The sequence below is a fragment of the Dermacentor andersoni genome, chromosome 6, assembly GCF_023375885.2.
Source record: "Dermacentor andersoni chromosome 6, qqDerAnde1_hic_scaffold, whole genome shotgun sequence".
Lineage (NCBI taxonomy): Eukaryota > Metazoa > Arthropoda > Arachnida > Ixodida > Ixodidae > Dermacentor > Dermacentor andersoni.
This window is the reverse complement of record NC_092819.1, coordinates 4,905,001-4,924,726: the sequence shown is the minus strand read 5'-3', so window position 1 is coordinate 4,924,726 and position 19,726 is coordinate 4,905,001. Positions and strand designations below refer to the sequence as shown.

The following is a 19,726-nucleotide window of genomic DNA, read 5'->3' as shown; positions in this document are numbered from 1 at the left end:
ACCGCGGCGCGTGCTACGAGGAAGACAGGTGCCCCGCAAATTTGAGGACCCCGACCGAAGTCTGAACAAGACCACGTGCAAAGACGCAGGGAGCGGCATTCTTCGCTGGATTTACGTTCCGGATACTAGCGAGTCCCCATGGCACCATCTGACCTAAAACAACATTTGTAACGCCTGACTGTTTATACGAATTCACCCTGATGTGTTTCGGCCTTTGTAACGCACCAGCCACTTTTGAGAGGGTGATGCATAATATTTTATGCAGAAGAGAAGAACAAGTCCCACCGAGCTGCCGCTGCTTCTTTGGTGAGATATTATTTCCTGTTTTCTTCGAAGAATCAGTGCTGTGTTCAGACTGTGCTGTTTTCCAGAGAGAACAGACATCCCGTGGGATACCTATGTGCTAAAGATCACGCACAATATCGCGTGGTTTTGCAGCGCTCTGCAGCACATCTACGCTTGCCACGGCGGTAGGCAGCAAAAAACACCGGCACGAGCCATATGTCCGACAGCGTGTTCCTAGACGCATGAGTGCCGCAGAATCAGCGCCGCACTCGGAGGTCTCACAACACGCGCCTAATGTCGTCAAGCCAGCGATGCTAGTTTTGAACGCTGCTCTGCCTTCCAGCGCATCTTCAGGGAATCTGGCTGAGACAAGAGAAAGTGAAGCCAAGAAACCACGGGTTGACGATGACCAGACATCCCCCTATGAGCTAAGCGAAGATGAAGACATAGACTGTGGTGACACGTCGTTATCCTTGGTAATCTAAAGAAAGAAGCGGCCTGAGGGAATTTCAGTTGTTTTTCGACCCTCACAAGAAGGCCGCAACTTCTGGCAAACGAATCCAAACCGCGCTGCGTGAGAAATTGTTTCCGCGGCAAAAGAAAAGGTACAGTCATTGTGCGTGAACAGACATGGGGAAGTTTTTCTGTCAATGTTACTGCACTCTCATATGCAAGATACCTACTCTCGATGAGTGAAGTCGATGGTTTTGGAGTCAAGCCAATTCCGGCATCTTGTACCAAAAGTGTTGGCAAGATATGCCATGTCCCAGTTGAGTATACAAGACGAAGCGATAGAACCACGCCCTCTGAGAACCGTTATTCTCAATTTCAGGGAAGACAAACCAATGCCGCAACGCGTGCACTTGGGCTTCACGAGTCATCGGGTACTAAAATACCATGGTCTTGCTCTGAGATGCTACAACTGCCAGAGATTTGGACATTTAGTGAAGAACTGCCGCAGTCCCCGTCGCTGGAAGATATGCTCAGAAGACCAAAACCATTCAGAGCACAAGTCTGTGTGTCAGCCAAAGTGTGGCAACTGTGGCAGAAACCACACAGCTTCCTACTCTGGGTGCCCTCAGAGCAGAGCTACCTCAAAGTTACGCAGACATGAGTTGAAATGCGGAAGGCTGCCTCCTCGTAATGCGCCTCCACCCAACCTTGATACTGTAAGATATGCGCCTTCAACTCCCAACAAAGAAAAAGAGCAAGGGTACAATTTGAACTATTCCGCAGCTCTAAAGCACTCAGGTCGACAACGTTCTGACAGCGAGCGATACGATCCATCTTCAGAGAATGCTGCTCATCTTGCCCAAGCATCGAATCAAATTCACCGATCTTCTCAGCAACGCCCTCTGCCATTGACACTTCGGCGACTCGCTGGCACAACGTGGGGGGTGGGGTGGGGGGAATCAGTATATTCACTATTACAAGTTCGTAATGCACTCGTAAAACAAACAAAAATGCTTATTCGGCACCTATTCCCCATGGTTTATCGCAAACTTCTGAGGAACACCTTCAACGTTTACTGGCAAGGAGCCTGCGAGTGTGTCTTGCGGTTACGCAGGCTATCTTGAGTTCTGTAGTAATTTCTGAAGCTCGCCACCCACCATTTCTAGTCATTCGAACTGTTGAAACATGCCGACATATTTATCGCATCTTAACCCAACACGAGAAGCGTCCATTAAACCTCGCGCTTACCGAACGAAACCAAAGCAATATTCATGATGTTGTTACAGAACACAGAGCATTATTACCAAGATTTGAATTATGCAAAGTGGTTGTTAGTTACCCTACTTGGATGTTAAGAAGTCCTAAAATAGAATTATCGGTTGACGGGTAGCGTCTTATATGAGCTTCCGCTGTCTTGTGGCAAGATTATGTCGGCCACACTAGGCGATGCGTAAACGAGCGTGCACGGGAACATAAGCTCTCACTGAAAGGTAAAGACGGAGCACAATTGCCTAAGCACTGCAATTCACATCCGTGTGAGCCACGACTGGACATGATAGGGATTCTTACAAGAAGCAGGGACACCACAGCACGTGAATTGTTAGAGGCGTTTCATAATAAAGAGCGAGGCTCGTCTTGTATTAGCGACACATCAATTTTGCTTTTGCATGCAGAAAGAAGTTTTTTTTTTTAATAGGCGGCTGGGATTAGGGTGTTGCGCGGTTGAAGCTGTTTTGTATGTTGCGTATTCGTCTGCGTGTATATACTGCATGTTATACAATAGAGAATAAACAGTCGAAAGTTGGCGCTCCCCTTGTTCCCTTCCGTCCTACCTTGTTTGCGCTAAATGACCATAAATATCTATGGTCTACTCATCAATATGAACCGACCAGCCCAGCAACATACATGTACTTCTGAACGAAGACGCCTTGTGAAATGAGGAAATGTTTATTTTGCTCTAAAAATGCTCATCTAGGGCTTTTTGTGCGTTCTTCCATTGATGTGGCCCCAGGTAAACAGCAGTTGTTCCCGCATGAAGCTTCGCCGAACGTCTTCAGTTGAAAAAATTACAAGCACGTGCCATGTTGTTATTTAAACCTGTCCGAACACTGCGTGTACAGGCGAAACTTGCGCAAGTGGCGAACGGGCAAGTTTCGAACAAAGACCATTCGTTTTTACAAACATGGGGCAGAAAAAATTGGACGCATCCCAAAAACACTATGCATAAAATATAACTCATTCATTTGATTTCAAACCCGCCGCGGTTACTTAGCGGCTATGGCGTCGCGATGCACGACGTCACGTGATGAAATACCGGCCGCTGCGGCCGCATTTCGATGGGGAGCATCATTCGGAAACGTCCGTGTCCCGTGCATTGTGGCCACGTTAAACATCTCCTGGTAGTCAAAATTAATCCCAAGTCCCCCACTACTACGGGCCTCATAATCATATCGTGATTTTGGCACGTAAAACCCCAGAATTCAATTAATATGATTTCAACGCATTCCCCATTCCTGGGCCTTATTGCCTACTCTTTAAAAGCACAAATGCACGGGGGGCTGCGCATTTTCGACACCACTCGGCCGACGCGCTGGTACGCAGGTATACAACCACAGCGCGTGCTCCCAGTCAGACGCCCGCAGAATGCGCGCGCTCGGGACAATCGCGTGCGTGCAAAGCCCGCTGGCAGTCGCCCAGAATTTTCCAGCTACTGGCTTGTGGGCTCCTCGGCGCGAGCGACACGCCCCAGTGTTGTCGCTACTGGCGATCGCTCGTGGATTTTTAGACAAGCGTGAGCACCGAAAGGATTTAATAACTTTTGGTGGGGGAGGGGGGGGGGGGCAGCGCTTAAAATAGTCACAATTATGTCCTAGTAAGATTCAATTCACGCTAAATTAAGTGCGCCACAATGACCGAGCTGTGTCTTTCGCTAACTGTGTCACAACGCCTTGTGCGGCCAGTGTGCCACAAAAGTACCCCAAATAGTACCGAAATAAGTTACAATAATGTTGGTTGTCAGAGAAAGCGTCGCAAACATGTCCCAGAAAGTACACGCCAAACCAACTGCGCCACGACGACCGAGCTGCGTCACAAAATGCAGGCTGTCGCGCAGACTGTCAAACAAAATTTCTCACCTGGTCCAATAGCGCAGGGGTGCGGTGTCGAAGAGGAACGCAACAATATGCTGAGCTCAAGAAATCAGAGCTACATTAAATGCAATTTTTAAAAAAATCGCACTGTCACCCGAAAGGTGATGCATTTCTATTGCGATAGAAAATTGTTAGACATCCATACGAAGTAAGGATAGTATTCTTTTCGGCCGTATAAACTTGGGAACATTCACTTACTGAATTAATGAGCATGATCGCTGTAAAAGACCGACGAGTCGCCGATCATGGGCAGCCGGCCTCACTCGCTTCGGTGGCGTGTCTGGAGCATGCACTGGCTTCCCATTGGCTTGTGGCTAGGTAACGCACGAGAAATAGGTCGTGAAGTGTAACTTCTTTTGCAGGCAAGAACTTTACTTACAGCTCGAAAGAATAAAAAATAAAGCATTGCCTATTAACTCACATGCCTTTGGTTCATTCACGTGCGTGTGAAGACTAGGCGTTTCCTCTCGGCAGTTTTCGCAGAGTGTCCGCTCTTGTTGAGCCGATGGCCGCTCGTTTGCATGGTGTGCGTCGGCCGCGAAATTTCGAGTCGGGGTGGTCGTTTCCCAGTGAGCTCATTCAAGTGTGGATTGTCGTACGCATATAGTGGCCCGTCTTGTTCGCATCACCGAGAATGTTTTTGTTGCGTTGTGACCTCGCAAATAATTTTTCCTCGAGCGCCTTTGGGACGCCCGGCTTGGCCGAACATAATTCGCTGTCATGTGTTATCGGGCGGCGTGTTTCTCATCAGCCGACTCCAGTTTCAAAACGCCCTACGAGGCGAAGGAAAGCCTGGTTCCTTCAAGTTTACACAATCGCTAACCGGCACATGCCATGAACTTTCTGGCATTCACCGCGATGCGCAGTGGGTGGTAAAGTCCAGTGGCGGTAAAGTCCAAGGGCGATGGTATTATCGCCCTAGGACTTTATACGAAACCTCACGGCGACGGCAGAAATGCGCTTGGAGTGTCCATATAATTGCTATCGCAACAAAACAGAAATCATGGAGCGATATAAACGGGTTCTTTTCGGATGTCCTAAGTAAATTTGCTTGTGCTGTTAACTATTTCACTACCCGCACGAAGTGGCACGTTCGATTGCCGACATCCGTGCCAGATAAGGTCGGAATGAAAGAAGGAAGGAAAGAGGGAAGGAAGAAAGGAATGAAACAAAACCATTATTTAAGGCCAGCACCAAGGCCCAGGATAGAAAGAAATAACGCTCATGCTTTAAGCATGCTGTAGGCGAGGGGGTGGAGGAAGCTGTCGCTCAATACCTGCAGTGCAGTTTGGAGCCTTAAATCTCCCCACAGTTAATCGTAATCCTTATTATTTTATAGCCAGAGTTTTGGTTTATGCCCGTAAAAAACCCTTTAATTGCACTTAAAACATCTTTCAGATGTTAAAACATTCTAGTTTATTTTCACGGCACTTGCGAGATGATACTTGGGTTGTTCGTGCACTAACGACGGCATATTTTTATAATGCATTACTTTATTCTATAAGGAGGGAGTATTACCTTGCACCATTTGAAGAAAGCGCGTTGCACTTGGGAATTAATATGTATTGAGCAAATGCACTTGCCCGCAGCTGGTCCTTAGTAATTTTTCAAAACCATGAAAATTCACCCAAGTACTTGGACGTGTGTTCATCATGATGCATTCAAAACTTGGGCGAGGTGCATAGTATTGCGACTCGGGCTCGTAGACGAGAGGCGGACTCTTGTAGCAGACGAAGAGGAGACGAAAAGCTTTATGCACTGCGTACAGACGGCAGGTGAGAGCATGCAAGTAGCGGGGCCGAAGAGCGCACCAGTCCGACGGGGCGACTGGTGGCGACTTCAAGCAATGGGCCGGCTCTGCCTTAAATCCCTTTAGGCGTCCCATCGTCGGCAGAAACGAGGCAGGACCGGTGCTGATGTCAACCGCGTCGCTGTCCTCTTTCGTCAAAGTTCAAGCTGCGTGAAACCACGGCAAGGGTCAGCAGCTCTGTGGAATTCTTAACGCTGCCAGTGGACTCGTCGCGGTGCTCTGTGCCTGCGGACTCCTCAGTTCAACCCACGGAAAGGGCTCGGCAGTTTCCTCGAACTTTGCAGGTTGTCACCAAGTGAAACCACTACAGAAAAACGAGGCGGCGCCCGTTGCCTCCACGTAGTCACGCAGTGTGGCAAAACAGTAGCCAGGTAAAGACGTGCAACAATCCCAGCGAGTTTCGCAATGCATTTTAGACTAGAGCTAATTGTATACCGAAATGATGCACTGTCGCTTTTAAAAGACGAGAAATTAGAACGGTTTCAAAAGCATTGGAACAAGGTGTAATATTATTGAAACTGATTCTGTTATCTAGTTCCACACAATGTTCAGATAGTTAATAGGAGAGCGGTATGTGTGCGTTAAGTTACTACCATCACTCTGTCGAGGTTTGCCATCAATATTTCCAAATTTCCCGTTAAAATGTTTTTCCTATTTTTCTGACTTGAAAATTTCGTTAAATTTTACATTGCTAGATGTAAAATTGGTGATGTTGGGGACGGCGACAACGTAACCCCTTTCTTTGAGCCCTCATTGCTTTCAGCAAGCCTCCGAATGTGAAATGTTTATTCGCGTATCTCTCGCGAGAGCTTCTTTATGGGGACTTTCATAGCTCAGCAAGATAACCTCGAGCACGGGCTCCAAACTGTTCGTTTATTAGCCACATAAGATCGACAAACGTGGCCTCATTGACTGCGCACATAACGGCGTCATCTATTACAGCGAAGCTGTTAGCATCTGCGCGGTCAGCATTTTAAAGCGCAGAGGCGTCCGTTTCTGCGGCGAGCGTCGGCGCGCCTCGTAACCGAGCGAACGCGCAGCGAAGGCTGAGAGACGGCGATAGCGAAGGGAGCGCGAGGAGGAAAGCGGCGAGGGAGGGTACGGCGAAAGCCTGAGAAGCGTATGCCGTGCAAGACGGGCTCTGCCGCGATCATAGATACGAGATGAAGCCAGAGTAGCGCAAACAAAGCGCTGCATGAGCGGAGGTCTGTTCGCGGCGGCTGTTGTAAATCGCACCGACGCGTCACCTAAGCGTTGCCTGCCGCGATCTCGCGATTAGCGAGGCAGTCGTCTCACACTTCGCTCCGTTTGCAGTGTGCCTCACGAGACAGAATGTCCGGGCCAGCCATTGTATCGCGACATGAAAACGCATCTAGAGCTGCGCTCAAATTTGGCATTAGGCTGTACCGTAATCGTCTGTGAATTTTTCGTGTCGTTGTCCGCGGGTAGAAATGCGGGCCGAACGCAGAGGCAGTGCAATACCGGGCCGACCCGCCGGGGGGTGAAGCAGGCTTCAAGCACTCAGCAAAGTGAAGCGAAAAGTGAATTTATTCTTTGGAATCACACGTACAACATACAGAACAGTATTCGTTTCAGTGAAGAGCGTGCACAAAACAGGCATCAGAACCGCATAATGGGAGATGAGGCGCTCCTTACAATGCGAAGCACGTATCGCTCCCCACATACGCCTCCCGGTAAAGATTATTGTAGCGCAAGCTGTCGCGGCGACGGCAGCTTGCGACGTGGGAAGTGGCGCCACTAGCCTTTCGTATATAAAGGAACCAGCCTAGCAGCTGATTGTATTGTTGTTGCGGCACCGCTATGGGTAGGCAACGCGTACTTAGGACTCCCGAGTAGCAGCGTGAACACGAAGAGCAGCACAGGGAAAAAGAAACGGCAATACGACCAGCGGACGCGTGCTGTGAAGATTACCATTACTACTATTGCTCTATAGCAATAAAGCATGGCATACCTCCATGAGAAGTTGTAACGGTGGTTTTCAGCAGCTTCGCTGGAGATGCGCTTTCGCAGGGCCGGTATGGGGGCCAAACTGGATATTTGAATTGTAAACCTAACGTGACCGTGATATCTATACTTCAATTGTAATTCACTTTTCTGTTGCTAAACAAAATTAAATCTCTGTATGAAACTACAACTGTAGCTGTTCTGTCTTCCGTCTTGTATGACCAGCCCATCATGACTGCGTCGCCGATGTCACCATTTTTTGCGGTCTGCTGATGTACGTATAATTTTCCCAACTATTTGAGGACGTAAATGTGTGAAAAGTTTTAAATTTAAGGCTAAGAAGCTGACTGCGAAAACCAACCAGTGTGATGTAAGAAGTGTCCCTCACTTATAGAGTGCACTAAATTAGTATCAACGCAAATCCTGCCTTGAGTATCTCTAATACTTATCGTCACCAACACGAATGACAGGGACGACTGTGTCCCCTGCAGATACTGAAATGTTTCTTCTTTTCTATCTTTCAGGTGCTAGCCAAACTCTCCTACGCGTTTCTCTGCCATTCTCGGTCGTATTGGCGACACCTGCTTCTATTTTTCCTAACTGGGTCGGGTGCACTTCGCGCGTTATGAACTTGAGCCCGAAAGAGCAATTTCTATTGGCATCCGCGGTTTTACGTCACAAATCTTTCTCTGCTCGATTGAGTGGTGCGTTAATGCGGGAACGCACACACAGTATCCGGTACGTAAGCTCTGCCTCGCAACATCCGCGCAGCGGCGGGCAAGGCACGTCACGCATTCGCCGCCTGAGAAGCGCTCGGGTTAAATAAATCTCGGGCAGAATGCCGTCATCGCATGCTCGTAGCTTTGCAAAGCACACCACGCTCAAATACTTCGCTGGCCTCGGGCGAGAGCAGACGACTGCGGGCTGGCATTTGTGCGCGCGGTGAGAGCTTGCTCTGCGCGGTTTTTTACTGGAAAGCGCGGGCATTTGCAGCTCGCTGCTGCCGCTTGGCCGCGTGGAAGCAGCAAAAACGAAGCGCGATTGATGGGCGGTGAAGGCGCGCAAACATCTGCCTCAATGGGCTGAGAGTGCAGAAGTGTGGCTTCCGGATGCACACACGTGTGGGCGAGCAGCAGCGAGACGCGGCCTCGGGCGCGTCGGCCTTTCCAGGAATGGCGCCGGCGATGTACACGTTTGAGCCGAGCAGCAAGTTCGAAAACACGGCAAAGTTATTCCCACGTGACCGCTTGTCGGCGTGGGGTGCTACGCCGCCGTGCTGTGATTATACATGCAGCCGGAATAGGACCGCACTTCAGTAAGCTACTTGGATAAACAGACGACACTCTCCATGTTGCAGGGGCTGTGTGCACACGCACTCACACCTGAGGGTTGTTGCCGGGCACAGTAAATCCATTGAAAAAAGGGCCAGGCCGGCCTTTGAAAGCCGCAACACGCGCACGCTCTAAGGCAGAGGAACAGATTCTCAAGAATTCCACTGCGCCATCATTCGCTAATCATATTCGACGTGCAGATGCACTCGAAGAATGTTAGGAAAACGGAGTGATATTTAAGGACCCCAGTCGAGGGCCTCTACAACGAAATGACCTGTACAAGGAAGGAACAATGCTTTCCATGTTGGGCTGTCCTGTGCGCGACCTTTGCAAAGCAGTGACGTACGCAAACAATGATTTCGGAAGCCCCAAGCACTTCGTTACACAGGCGTTCGACTGTGCACGCTGCAGTTCTCTCCTAAGATTACAGAGCCAATCACTGCCTCTTGGTGATCGGCTTCTCGCCACTGCGAAAGTCTGCTTACAAACGCTGCGTGCAGGATCAAGTTGCTGCTGGCGCTGCCAGCAGATGGTCGGGCGTCCCGTTTTATTGACCACGAGGGAAGCCTGCTATTTGACGGCATATCACTTCTTATTTCCCTTGAAATTAGCTGTCCTCCTTGTCCCTCCCGATGCCTAGTTAGAGCGCGAGCTGGTTTTGTCGCCGGGCCTCGGCTGAAGGGTGGAACGGCTGCAAAGACGGGCGGGCATTGTTTGCAGCAGACGATTTCCAAAAGCTGTATTCGAACTTAAGCAACTGATCTTGAGAATATTTTCCCCTCAATGTCATACGAAGGTCACGTGAAAAAAAAATACTTTGAAGAGAGACGGTATAAAATGCACAAGTGAAGCTCGCCTTCACGGATGCAACAAAATGTAGAGCAGCAGCGTATCGGTGCATTGCGCGGGCGCCACTCCATGTGCAAATATATGTCCCTTCGTGGACACCACTGAAAGCGAGCATCGCCTGCGTCCTCTTAAGAACAAATTAGTAGGTCACGTGTGGTCCTTGTAAAAAGAGAGCAGGACAACTGGAATCTGCGGGCAGCTTTTACGAGCGCGCATTTCGCTGCGCGTTGTTTGTGGCACTCTGCGTGCAACGAGTTGGCGAGGCCGAACGTCGGTCGGGCGGACCTAAAGCAGTAATGAGAGCGCGGCGCGGTGAGTCGTTTTGTCGGGCGCGATTAAGCGCGCAAATGGCGCCGCCTTGTTGCACGACCCTCTCGCCGTTCCGCGTGAGTGGTCAAGTTTACCTGCAAGCGCAGTGATGCTGTTTCTCGGAATGGCTGCCTCTAGTTCAGTCGACACTGATATGTCGCGGCCTCTAAGACGATACACGGGGTGACGGTGGCGAAGCCGGGACGTTGAAATAGCCTTGGCTGTAGGTGACAGAATAGATTTTGATCACAGTGTGCGCGTTCCAACGGAAAAGTTTGAAATAGATAGTGATTGATGGATGGGTGCAGCTTCTAAGGCCCGACAATTCTATGTGGGGGGACTTTCTTGAATATTTGAAGACTTTTTGCTCACTTGGCCGAGCTGCACGTGGAGCATCCAAGCTCCCGTTTTTCTTGGCGTATCGAAGAAAACAGTTATTAAGTATAGTTTGATGATATTCAAGTACAGAACAAAAACTTCATTCGAGCATCAATTGCGTAGCCTTTGAAATCGTTCATATCTTGAAAGACACAGCAAGGAGTCGAAAAAAAAAAAAGGTCTCGTGCAGAAAAGGAAGTCAGTTACGCACTAAAACGATAATACGCACACTTGCTCTACGCTTCTAGCTGCCCACTTGCATACAAAACATACGGTGTTCTTAGATCTTGCTTTTGCTGCCATTGTTCTTGGAAACGTCGTCTTTACTTCCATAAAATTACTTCCAAAAATTTATTTCCATAAGGGAAAATAGGGGTAGCGCTTGCATAATGAAACCCTTGCTACGTTGCCATTGTGCCCATAAATTTGAAATCATTTCAATGAAATGCCTTCTCATAAGCTTGCTTGCTACTCGTTCACCTCGATCTCGGTCACGTAGTGCTACGGACATTACGAAAGCAATACCACTGTGCACTGCGCAGTTTCGCTATAGAAAAAGAAAGCAACATCGAAGTCGAGAAGTTGCTGGCGGACAAGCAGGGTCGGAGTCAATTTGTTACGAAAACGGTCAGTTTCACCCGAAAAGCGAAGCATTAATAGTGACAGCAAATAATTCGACAACTTTACGAGGTAAAGTTAACCGTTTTATGAGTGGCCTAAACTGCTGTAAACATTTGCTTACGAATGAAATTAACAAGCACGTTGCCACGCGCGCACAGAGAAACGAGAACACATCTCGCTCGGTAAGCGCGAACATTGTCAGAGCGCTGGCGTGATCACGAGAGGCAGCAGCGGAGAGTGAATTCCCATTCGTGCTGCTGCTTGCTTCAACGCAAACGATGCGCGCGAGCCCACAGTACACACGACGCCATCAGCTATCTCAGGTCGGCTAGCCTTTAAACCCAGCGCAGACTGCTTCCAAGACGCGTGGCCGTGCTCAGCCACCGCAGCTGGAGTGGAAGAGGATTTGCGCGCTAAGCTGTCCCCCCTCGTGGCGCGCGCACTCTCCACGCTCTCCCCCCTTGCGCGCGTGAGAAGACGGCGCGCACCTTCCCCGCCGTCTTGCCTTTGCGAGCGCGAGATGACGCGTACCGCCGCGTCTTGCCGCCGTCCTTCTCGGCTCACACGTGCAGCGCGCGGCTGCAATGTTGTGTGCAACATCACGGCCGCGACGATGGCGCGGATTCACCTTGATTGTCCATATAGCTGGCATCGCAATAAAAAAAAAAGAAAGGTCCTAGGTCCTCAAGCTTTACTCGCGTGAATGCAGAGCGACAGCGCTATCAGGTCCTGTCATTCGTAAGTATTTTCTAACGTCCCCACGACTTATTCTCCTACCTCATCATTATCTGCGAGTTATAAAATTAGTATCGACTGCTGCTATCTACGAGTCGGCAACGTCACCTATGATGGTCAACCTAAGTACAACCGAACAACGACTGCCTTTTATTATTTGTTTCAATCAGCGGAAGGACAGGACACGGATGAAAGTGGAGAGGAGGAGGTTCTAATAAAATCATGCTTGTGTGTCCGGCATGTGTAGTGAGTTGTGTTACATGTATTTACCTTGCACCACTGCCTCTGTCTGTAATGGATCGGTAGTGTCAGTCTCTTCCCTGCTTTTTTTCCATCAATATCTTAAACGTCCCTTGCTTATCTCAACTGCTGAACGTTTGATACTCCCGTCTACGTTGAATCCAAGCGCTTCTGGAAGTTTTACGTTACGTGCTGGTCTCGCTGGGTCTGCTGGTCTCTTCGCATTCCATCAGCATGTTCAGGGTGGACTCCGGATTTTTGCTGCAGCATGCACATGCGTCATCTGATTGCGAATATTTGTTCCGGTATTTTCTTGCCCTTATAGGCAACCAGCTCGAAACTCAATTTTTCACCTGAGGTTCTGGCGCCATCTGGTGGCTGCTTGCCTCATGCTGACCGTAGCATCGGGATGTGCCGACTTTGGCAGAAGCAATCGATCCCTTACATGAGGTTTCTTGCGGCACCCTTAACTGGTGCTGCCCTGAGCTCATGACGGCAGTTTTCACGGAGATCCTCTGGCTTCTGGCACACTGCCTCGGGAAAAAAGCCTTCGAGCGTGACAAACTCTCTCATATTGTGAGTGACAAAGCAACCATCAGGCAAGGCCCTAAAGTTCGGCCCAGCTACGGAACTCGTACAAGTGGTATGGCAAATGTCAAGGCATAAGTCTTGAGGCAGAGCCTGAGCGATGTATTTCTGTGGGCTTGCACAGACTCGCGATGCAGGTAACACAGAGGGACATTTTTACTGAATAACCGCGAAGGTAAATTTGCACTTATGCGTAAAAAACTGCATGACACGACAGCTTCTGACGCTGTCCGTTCTAATTTTTTAATATGGAATGAGATTGCGCTAAAGAACGTTCTGAGCAATGCTAAGAACATCAGAATGTTTAAAGTGAACGTTTCCTTGTCCGTCGAAATCTCATAGGATATATTTGTGCATGTATATTGGAATGTAATATGTGCAGCAAAGGCAATTATCAACAAATGGGCTGGAACTAAAGGCCAGTACGTTCACCTCTATTTTGCGTAATAAAATATAAATTTCAACAAAAAATTCTGAACATATTCCTGCTCGTAGGCATCTCTGAAGCTTAATAGCGCATTATATTCAACGGATTCTTGGTTTTCCCTGACTTTCTTTGATTTAGCGATTTCCTATGTGTCACTGGGTCAATCCTGCAGAATGGGTATGTCCCACTGTGGCGCCAGAAGTACAGAATCCCTAAGTGTTGCGTTTCGTACTTTTCGGTGGGCGTACCTGTCATAGCCACTCATCTCTGGACAACCTACTGTGGGTGCATACTATATATTGGTAAGTTTGCATCCGACTTTCCAATAGGCATAGAAATCTATGCTGATGACATCGCACTGTGGATCAATGGTCGTGGATTCTTGTAGAGAGCTCGGAATGTGACATCAGAGTACATGGATGAAGTTGGTCTGCAGTTTTCACCCGTCAAGTCAGCCGCCATTGCGTATCATCCTAGACAACGCGCTCGACGAACCATGAGACGGCTATACCTCGGAGCTACACCGATAGACTGGGTACAGCAACACCGCTACCTGGGCGTAATTATCGATTATCGCCTATCATGACGACCTGCCGTCACCTCTGTACGGCGCAAATCGCTGTCCCTACTCAAATATGTGGCCGCCTTGACTTCTAGGGGCCTCACTGACAACTCCGAAGGAACACGACAACAAATGCCCCTTCCCTATTCATCTTTAGATTCCCGAGATACACAATAAGTTAGACCAGCCTGTTTCGGCACTATTCAAGTTGGCCCAGCTGCACTTATTTGAAAAACATGGAGACCATATTAAGGCATTTACGAACGCATCGGTAAGCAGCGTTGCTCAAGGCGCTGCAGCAGCTTTCTTCTGCCCTTCGACTGACATAAGAAGAATGTTTCGAATCCCGCATCCATCCTCATCAACAACTGTGGAGCTGGCAGCGATTGATGTTGCTCTGAATTACGTACAGGAATATGTGCATCGAAGGTCGTCATCCTTTCAGACTCTCGTGCTGCCCTGAGCAGGCTGTTGAGAAATGATGCAAATAGCTCAGTACCAGGCAGTATACTAGAGTCCGGCGACAAAATCACTTCTCGTGGGATGTCCCTCATTGCCGAGCGGATACCTTCACACGTGGATATTGCCGTAAATGTAGAGGCTGATTGCCTCGCTTGAATCTGTGCTCTCAACGGGAGTGACTGCCCACAAATTTGCTGTATGATTGACAACGCCCGTGTGTTAATTCGCCGATACCTCCTAAAGCAGCACCCAGACCCGCGTGTTGCAAACGGCTCGTTCCCTCCCCCGTGTTTGTGGTCGTGGCTTGCCTCGTAGTGCCAGAGCACTCTGTGTTGGCTCTGTGTTGGTTCTGTTTTGGTGCACAATCGTTTGTATCGTCAAGGACGTGTGGACAGTCCGTCGTGTCGTCCTGTGACTCCTGTGAGACACTTGAACGCCTTATATTGGGGTGTCCCGCATTCGTCACACAACGTGCACTGCCAATTACGTAATATGGACTGACTGGACTCAAGTGTACGACCCTTGGTGATTGCCTGTTCCCGCAAGGGAGTGTTGCTCAACGCGACCAGGCCCATAGAGCCTTGCTAAGTGTCATGCGGATTTGGCATGCCGTTCATAGACATCTTCGGTGTCCCTACTTTATTTTGTCCCTGTCTCTGTCATTTGTTTATTTCGTATTTGCTTTACTATTTTTCTCCCGTCTTCTTCTTCTCTCCTCCTCTTTTCATTCTCTCCTGCCGAAAGAGTAAGCAGGCATTGTGCCCCTCTCGGTGGCACTTGTCAGCTTGCCCCCACCCCCTGTTTTTTTCGTGTTTGTATATATATGTTTACATAAATAATAATAATAATAATAATAATAATAATAATAATAATAATAATAATAATAATAATAATAATAATAATAATAATAATAATAATAATAATAATATAATAATCCGACTGATTTGGGGGAGGGCATCTTCGCATAGCTTGTGAGCGGTATATTGCATAAACAAAAAAATGCATAATACAGCTGTGACCTTTGTGGTGGATAAAGATTGCATGAAATTACAGGTTGCTTAGGATGAAAGTGAACACATGTACATGCAATACCATTATGTTTAAAGCGTTCAGTTACCACTTCACTAAAGCTTCCTTGCCCATACACTCCAAGTTTTAATCAAGACGAACTGTAGGATATGGTGGAAAGTGTCAAAAAGGGCTGCATAAAAGGTTTTTCAAAGCTAACCTACACAGATTTTAGTGACCTTTCCTGTTGATCGGTTCTGAAAATGAACCATAGCAAAATTGGGTCGCTCAATGTTTGCCAAGGGCTTTTACCATCTTGGGAGCTATTTGTTGTAGATGCATCTGACTAGGCTGTTGGATTCCTTTATGGCAGGGCAAAAGAAAGAACGGCTTGATTTCTGAACCAAACTAGGTTAAAGCATAAGCGGTGGCCGCTGACTGGCACAGAAACAGCGAGAGTAGTCACAGATTTGCTTGCGTCTATATGGCATCAAAATGTGTATTACCCGTGGAAACAGACCCTTTCGGCGCTTCTCGACAAGAGCGACGTGTAGCGGACTTGAGGGACAAACGTGTCTTGGAACGGTCAAACCAGGCGACGGAGAAAACCTGCCACCGGCCACAGTAGAGAGAGTTTCAGGCGCCACGAATGTCTCGCGTCACAACACGTGCGTCTCAAAGAGCCTTCGGTGACGATGATGGTGCCTTGCGACTCGGTCGACCGAGAACAAGTGCCCTTAGCGGAGAAGGTACGAGCACAAAACCGGGCAAAGAGCCAAAGAAAGCTAGCCACTTTAAAAAGTATTAAATAGCCAAAGAAATCAATTCTCTTTATTTAAGTAATGACTCGTCTGATGAATCATATAGGCGAGCAAATCCCGGAATCCTATACAGCTTCGCTGTGATACATATATTACAGCGAAGCTGTACAGGATTTCGGGATTTGTCTGCCTCCGCGGCCAAAAAATCAACCATTCACAGCCTGCACCACTAGGTTCTTTGCAGCACCACCAGATGGCGCTCGCCTCCGCGCCGACCGGATCGCAAGGCGAACGCTGAGGTTCGAGATCTAGAGCGCCGGCGTGCTCGTGATTTTGTGGCGGATGGACCTGCTTTTTAGCGCTCCGTGGCGGCGACGAAATCCTGTTTTTGGGCATGCTTCTGTGTTTGATTTGCTGATTTCTTTAGCCTTTAACTAATAAATAATTGGGTAGTTTTATTCTCGTTTTACCTCTTTTTCGTGCGTGCCGGTGTGTTTCGTGTACATTTGGTCTTGCAGGATAGCCAGAGCGTCGTTTCGCACCGCTTGCTTCAACACGCTCAACCGGATGGGACGTTGAGTCTATAGCCTTTAAATAGTAGCTTGCAAGTTGCAAGACTTCATAGCTAGTGGTTTTACTGCGTGTGTGTGGGTAGGAAATTAAGAGCGTGGCCGCGTGGCTGAACACGTGCGAAAACGTGTCATACCTTAAGTCTCTGCGGCATTGATTGCTTTTACAAAATTGGTGAGAATTACTTTGCGACATTTTAAGGATTCAGATCCTGTACGTATCTGTTTTTGCCAGGAGGCACGGGCTCTGCATTATTAGAGTATTATAGTATTCGCATTAGAAAAAGTCGTGTAATACATGGGAACAAAGTCGGGAAAGCTGGCAGTGCTTGGGGGGTTCAAGGCAGATGAGGGGACGGATGAGAATGGAGAGGGTACAGAGTCAATCGGCACACACTGTGACGTCGATGCTAGGCTGGACAAAATGGAGGCTTTCCAGGACGAGCTTGTCAAACAGGTTGAAGGGCTCAAAAATGAGCGAAATAGGGAGCGTGATGCACGGAAGGTAGTTGAAGAAAGCCTTTAAGTAGCCGAGGAAAAGCTGAACAGGGCCGCTATTGTGAAGGAGAATGGTCGTGACAGTGGAACGCAGTCCCCCGACGTCACAGAAGAGGGAGTGCCAGCGAAGTACGTGGAATGCGTGCAATGTGGTGAGGGGTGAGCTGGAAAGAGCGGCACCTACCTTGAGGCCGCCACGTGGAAAAAGCAGGAGCGTATAGGTCAATGCCCCTTGTCAAGTCCCAATCACACGGAAAAGGACAAAGGGAAGCAGGGAGATGTCTTAAAGTTAGGTTACAAGAACACAGAAATGAAGTGCGCAAATGGAGGGAAGGGTTTCTAGGTGTTCATTGCGCACAATGCGGCTGTATCCCGCTTTTTGAAGACACCACTATCTTAGCTAGGCATTCTAATGAATGCACGAGACTTATCATTGAAGCAGCAGCGATTGCCGATGGTGGCTCAGTTAGCAAACCATCAATTGCATTAAAAGACAGAGAACTGGTTTTTCTGAGGTCGCACATGCGCTCTCGTTCATCTTAGGTCATGAATTTTCAATGCATGCTCATGCCGGCTTGATGCTTTGTAGGAAGCGCTTTTGTCTTGGTGTCCCAGTATACATATGTTTGTTTCTCAAAATAAAAATCAGTTGGAAGTCAGCGCTTGTCTTCATCGTCCTTTTTTGTCCCTCGTCTATGTATGCGCTGTAAGTGACGATTGATACCATGGAATACCAACTAGCCCGTACCCAAACCTTCCCTCTGATAATTCTCCGTTAACGGATTTGAAGGAAACCCTCGACGGAGAATGGTTTTCAAGTGGCGCCAACGTATAGGAAGCTGTGATGACCGGCTATGATGGTTAAAAACAACTGTTTTTTTTTTTCAATATGTTAAATTATTAAAAAGAAGAATGGTTCCAGTCTGTGGAGCTTATAGCCGATTATATTGAGAAATAAAACAATAATTTGTAATAACTTTCTATTGTCTAGCTGAGCTAGATAAATTATTGAACTCCCTTCGTACGGAACTAACGCTTGATGCTTACCGTGTCTTCATGCCTCGCAGAAATATTGCTAATTGCAAACCACAATCGAGACGTTGTAAAATGTCCTTTAGGGCCGCACTCAACTATGTAAACACAATTTGTGACCTATGAACCAGCGCCACTGCGCAAGTGCGTCCGCTCCGCCCCCCTAACACTTGGCGTCTTTTCTATCAGAGCTCCTTGAGGGGCCGCCGCGAGTCTGCGCGAAGACACACAAATCAGGCAAGGAGTGCGGCTCCGCGAGCTTCACCTGAGTTGCTGTACTACGATATCATCATTATCACGCTTTCATTGACACTTGCTGGAGGATCAGCTCGCGTTACAAAATATGTACAAAATTCCTTGCAAGTGCACACTCCGCGCACTAGTGCCAAGATGGCCCACCAAGTCGCCATCTTTTGTTAGTCTTCGCAATAGTTGCAATTTTATTGGGCGAGAAACTCAGCCACGCCCAACTGCAGGTTGGTAGTCAATGAAAGCCTCGCTTTAGTGCAGAGCCCTTGCGTGTCATAATAGTAGCTTGCTGCATGGAAGGCAGAATGAGTGCACTATCACTTGAGGCACCCCTTTTCTTTTTTTTTTTTTTTTTTTCAAAAGCAGATTTCCATCGCGTCGATTTCCATTGCGGGTTGGGCAAAGCCATGCCACCGAGGCCGCGGCGAGAAGCGAGGTTTGAACGTATTCGCGTCGCTTGTCTCGGTCACTCCGGTGGGAAGCGGGCACTGTTCATGCTGCGACGCCCATAACAAATGCATCGCACCAAGGGGCAGCCGTGCCCTGGCAGCGAGCTCGCCTACGGAGCCGACGAGGTGCGCCAGATGACCTGCTTTCAGAGCGTCTCAGCAGCGTGGCTGTGTGACCTTTAGCAATTCACCACGAAAGGGGCGCAATGAACTGACTTCCCACAGTTACAACTACCACCATGTAGCGTTAGTTCCCAGTGTTATTTACGCGATAACATGCTGTTGCGCAATTCATATCGCCCTTAACCACTTCGTATGTGCCCAGGAATAGCTACGGCTTCTTCGTACCGGTGCACGTAAAAATACACGAGACAAAATGTGCAGAAAAGTAATAATAATCATAATTAATAATATTATTGTGTATTATTATTATCGTTGCTCTTGTTGTTGCGCGCCAGCACCAAGACTCTAGTGGTTGTTCCACGGCACTTTAAAAACACTATTGATTGATTGCGTGATTGGTCTATTGGTTCGCAACCTCGCATCTCACCGGCACATCACTAGGCTCTGTATTAAGGGTGCTCAGAATTGTTAGCGTTGCCTTGCAGTGAATCTTTTCCCGACTTTCTATAGATTCCCCGTTGCGTTGTTTGGATTACATATTACTCAGGCTGGGTTTGAAATAATACAAAGGTGTCACAGAAAGTTGGAGACTTGTGTCGATCAACTGGGAGAGAGCAACCCAGTCAACATTTGGACAAGGGTACCTTTCAAACACATGTTGTGCAACACGTTCGATGCTGCAGTATACTCGATATGGCCAATGTACCGCCAACGTGCTCTCGGGTGCCTGAAGTAACTGTTGCCGTGCGGTAACGGCGTCTTGCAAGAATCATTTTTCGGGAATTCGAATTTTTATAATTTGTCTGTTCGCCGGTGCGCATCTGTAGACCCGCTATCGTCGCTCTGCACTGCACGACCTTTTGACGAACTTGA

The 19,726-nt window shown here is 48.3% G+C and overlaps 2 protein-coding genes across 2 annotated transcripts in view; one reads left to right on the top strand and one right to left on the bottom strand.

The window, feature by feature from the left end:
- The window catches only part of LOC140218914 (uncharacterized), a 541,895-nt gene that overhangs the window by 164,322 nt on the left and 357,847 nt on the right, over nt 1-19,726 (top strand). The window lies entirely within an intron of this gene.
- Dh44 (corticotropin-releasing diuretic hormone 44) overlaps nt 1-19,726 on the bottom strand; it is a 361,193-nt gene that overhangs the window by 149,738 nt on the left and 191,729 nt on the right. The window lies entirely within an intron of this gene.